The following is a 4549-nucleotide window of genomic DNA, read 5'->3' as shown; positions in this document are numbered from 1 at the left end:
AAGAGCGGAGCCATCGCCACACTCCTCCTCCCAGCGAGGGAGACCTGATGGAGTTCCCAGACAACCTCAACCATGACCCCTCCTCTGCCCTCCTCTCTTCCACATGCCAGGCCCTGCTCAATGTCAGGGATGTCCCCAGCTCTGGGATTCCATGGCCCCTAGCATGCATACTCAGGCCCCACTCCATCCTTAGTGCTGCTGGGTAAACCTGGGGGCTGAGGAGGCCAAGTTCCCAAGGTCAATATGGGAAGGGTCGGTCACCTTCTGGGAGAGACCTCAGTCCTCTCAAAGAAAGGCCCCCACAGGGAGTGGTGGTTCAGCACAGGCTCCTCCCAATGCCAGCCCTGACCAGAGGAGAGCCGCAATCAGACTCTTCCCAGCCAGAAAAGATTCAGGAACACACGCTGGCCGGATGGCATGTGGTCCTTTTCCCTTGTCCCTCTGATGGGGCAACTGCCCTCCTGGAAGCTGGATCTTCAAGGCAGTTTCCAGGAGAAGCCTTGAACCTGGGGTCGCTGATCCCTGCTGTGTGCCCTGAACTTCCCTCCCCCATCTCAGCCCCTGCCACCCCCCCACCAGCACGGAAACAACAGGCCCCGCCACTCGATAGAGCAAGTATGACTCGCCACAGGTCCAGGACTTCGGTCCCCCAACACCCACCCCCCAAGTCTAGATATCTGAGAGCTCAATTTAGTGCAACACTTAGATACTGGGGCCTACAGCAAGCCGGCCACTGTGCTAGTCCCTGGGACCAGAGGACCCAGCCCTGGTGACAAAAATTACACAAAAAAGATAAATTACACGGGGCTCTGCTGTGACCAGTGCTTTCAGGGAGGCTCTCAGAGAAGCAGCATCTGACCCAGGCTGGTGCTGATGAGGTCAGAAAGCTACAGCAAGGAGGGGCCATCTGACCCAGGCCCTGAAGAATCGGCATCTATCAGCTGGACTGGCATTCCAGGCAGGCAACTGAGTGTGAACAATGGCCCAGATTCTGATCTGGAGCACAGGCCCAACACAAAGGCATGTATACTGACCCAACCCCATGGGGCCTGGCCCCAAGTACCAGGTACTAAGACCTCCCCAGGGGATGGGTCTCTGGATCCTAATCCAGGGAACACTTCCTCATGGTCAAGCAGGCCGCTAGCCTCGGCAGAGAAGGCTGCCTCTGTCTTTGTCAGCTCCATCTCCCCTCACAGTCACCAACCAGAGCTACATTCATAAGACCCAGGTCTGACATAATGGCTACATCGCTGGACTCCCACGTAGTTGACTGTGGTTCGAGTCTCAGACCTGGTGGCTTAAACTCATGTGTGCCCAAGATCCTGAGAGGAGAATGGAGAAGAAAGGATTGTGGTGTGGCCATCTCCCCTGGGGGGTGATTTCTCACTTTCTGCCTCTCTGCGTCTCCCTGTCTTTCTGGCGAATACAGGTGCTCTATACAAAAATCTCTCAAAAAAATAAAAAAGACAAAGACGACGAAGACCCAGGTCTCAGTTCTGAGCAGGTAAGAGAGGGGCTAGTGTATGCAAAGGCACAGAGACACGACTAGCAAGGTGGGAAAGGAATATGGTACAGCACCATATTACTGGAACTTTGGGCACACACGAGATTGCTAGGGAAGAGGTCAGATCAAAGAACGCTCTATAAGGAGGCCCTGTAGCACAGCAATTGAGCACTGTGTGCAGAGAGCCCAGAACCCACATGGCCGACCATGGTTCAATTCCTGGCTCAGGGGCTTGAAAAAACATGCCAGGCAGGTGTGTGCAGGTTCCCAGGATCCTGACGGGAAAGACGAAAGCAAACTGTAGCATGACCAGGCCCTGCTGGGGGAGGTGCTTTCTCTCTCTGCACCCAAAGGCAGCTCTGGATATTATGCTAGGGAGTCAGCCTTTTCCTATAAGCTGCAGAAAGCTGTCAAAGGGTCATAAACATGGAAGAGACCCAATCACATTTGTGTTTCTAAATAGGATCACAGGAGTTACCGTTTGGAAACTGGGTTGCAGGCAGTGAGGCCTGCAAGTTGCTGGGAAGCTACTATAGTTATCCTGATTGAAACGCATCAACAAGGGTGGTAATGGGTGAGCTGGAGGGCCAGGTCTGCAGGATGTTCAGGCAGTTAGCTATACTAGGTGACATCTTAGATGAGGGAATTGAGGGAGAAGAGGAAGCATAAGGTAATCACAGGATGCTGGCTAAGATGGGTGGCAGAGGAATCGGTTTTGGCCCAGCCACCTCTGCCTGAAGTGGCGCTGTCCACTTGGCAGTTGATAGTCTGATAGATCCAAGTCTGCAGCACTAGGAGGGGCTCCCTGAGAACCCAGATCTGCTACCTAGTTGGGATAAAACTGCGGCCGTGGGAGTACATGCCGCTATCTGAATTCAGCATACAGAGCAAGGGTTGGGCAATAGAAGAGAATGTGAAGCAGTACTTCTGCCCAACCGTCAGAGAGACAGAAAGCAAAAAAGAAAAGGAGTATATGTCAATGTCAACTCCAAGTGCCAGTGCAGCTATAGGTACCACCGGACCTCTATAAACTCAGGATAACTCTGAAGAGCCCTTTCGACATCAACTAAGAAGTTATTCAGGGCTGTTTCCAAAGGAAGTTGGGGAGTGCTCCGATGAGTGTGAAACCCAGACCTATTAGAATGTGTAGAAGTTTTCCTCCCCATTCCCAGACCCTCCGCATGCCCAACCCCTAGTCCTTAATACCCCAGTCCCGTCTCTTCGTCTCTCTCACGGTTAAAAGGGAGGCTTTCCCAAGAAAGGCGATTCTGTACGCCCTCCAGAGGCCCTCTCAGATGGGCGGGGTCGCAAAGGAGCAGTCGGGGGACCCGAACCCCACGCAGGGCGGAGCTAGGCCGAGCAAAGGAAGGGGGCGGAACCTGGAGCACGGGGGGTGTGGGCGAGATCGGATGGAACCAAGAACGGACACTAGAGAGAGGCCGGCTCCGCCAACAAGAGATAACCTTCGTAGACCACGCGGCCCCAGAGACCTTCAGGACCCACCTGCTCCATGTCAGCTACTGCCCGGGATCCTCCTGCCCCAGCCGCAGTCCGGCTCCGGGACCCGGCAGCACCTCAAAGCGGAAGGAGATCTCCCAGCGGCTCCACTTCCGCCGCTGAGCCCGCCCCCAAAGGCCACGGGGGACTTGCGAGGCTGCAGCCCCGCCCCGGCCACACCCCGGCCACGCCCCCAGGTTCTGGGCCCTACAAAGAGAGCCGGAAGTGGGCTGTTATTCGAGCTTCGCTTTGAGGGAGCGGTCCTTCGGGTGGGGGAGCGGGAAGAGTGCTGTGGTGGGAGCCAGGGAAACTTCCTGAAGGGCTAGAGGACAGGTCTCTGGAGGAATCCGAAATTATTCTTAGAGAACTTCAAGGCGCCTACCTGCTTTGCAGCCAGCCATAGCTGGAGCTAGAACTTGTGTGGTCTTTCAGGACTGGCCACTGGGGTTAAGGCCCTGAGGACAGAATTCTGTTTTTTGTTATTCTAAAGTTGTTGCCGGCGGGCTTGGGAGAGTCACGCCTGCAAACATAACAGTTGCTCTGGCCCATTGATAGTGGGATGCTATTTACATCCAGTCCCAGTGTTTTTATGGTGCGTAGTAAACCTTATCTCTTAGAGTAAAGCACAAACGTTCTTTTGCTGATTTCTTAGAGGATCACAGACTTGTGTATTTTTTTAACCAATTACTAATCTTAAGAATTTCAAACTCACGTGTAACCTGCCTCTGCCACCACACGTCCCACCTTTTGGGGCCAGGCCAATGTAAAGGACTCATGCTGATTGACAGCTCTGGGGCTCTCAGAACTTGAGAAAAGGAGCCACTGTATCTCAGCACCCCGAAAAACACGCTTGTCTTTGGGTCTGCTCAGTTTCGTGCTTAGTAATAAACTGTATTGATTTTTTTTAAAAGGAATTATTTTATTTATCCATTCTTTCATTTTAATTAGACTGAATGGATAAATAAAATTAGGGGGCAGGAGGAAGTGAGACAGCAAGCCACCAGGTTCAGGACTTGAACCATGATCGGGAGTATCCAGTGTTTTAACCACCATGCCACCCGCTGGTCCCAAAACTACATTGATTTTTTTTAAAGAATTATTTTATTTCACTTTATTTCTTTTAATTTGACCAGAGAAGGACAAAGTACGAGAGAGAGAGGGAAAGCGAGAAAGCAAGCCTCCAGCTCTGGGACTTGAACAGCAGTCGGCCATGTGGGAATCCAGCACCCTTAACCACCACGCTACTTGTCGGTCCCTAAACTGCATTAATTATTTCTACAGAGTTGGTTATTTCCACCGAGAGCCCTGATCCATGGGTGATCACCGACCTCCCGTATCAGAACATCCTGGTACCTCCCTTCCCTACCCCACCTTGCCCCTTTCTCCTGAAAGAGCAGTCTCAGCACAGTTATTTACAAAGATTTATTACAGCATGGGAGTGGTTCAGGCCTGGAGTCAGGGAAGAAGGGCAAGGGGGCATAGCAGCTGGAGGACGAGAGAACCTGGTTCCCCCACTGTGTGCCCCCCTGCAAGGACATATACTAAACA

General features: G+C 52.7%; 1 protein-coding gene across 3 annotated transcripts in view; it reads right to left on the bottom strand.

The window, feature by feature from the left end:
* STARD3 (StAR related lipid transfer domain containing 3) overlaps positions 1 to 3114 on the bottom strand; it is a 25930-nt gene extending 22816 nt beyond the window's left edge. For 2 of the 3 annotated variants that reach the window (XM_006155896.3, XM_006155898.3), the window contains exon 1: positions 3008 to 3113. The gene's annotated coding sequence lies outside the window, so the exon portion shown is untranslated. Of the gene's footprint in view, positions 1 to 3007 lie in introns of all 3 variants that reach the window. The other variant, XM_006155895.3, reaches the window with a different exon arrangement.
* Between the last annotated feature and the right edge of the window lie 1435 nt (positions 3115 to 4549).

This window comes from Tupaia chinensis, unplaced genomic scaffold, assembly GCF_000334495.1.
Source record: "Tupaia chinensis unplaced genomic scaffold, TupChi_1.0 Scaffold000477_1, whole genome shotgun sequence".
NCBI classification, from domain to species: Eukaryota; Metazoa; Chordata; class Mammalia; order Scandentia; family Tupaiidae; genus Tupaia; species Tupaia belangeri.
Note: the sequence above shows the minus strand (reverse complement) of the source record. Positions and strands in the feature narration are given on the sequence as shown.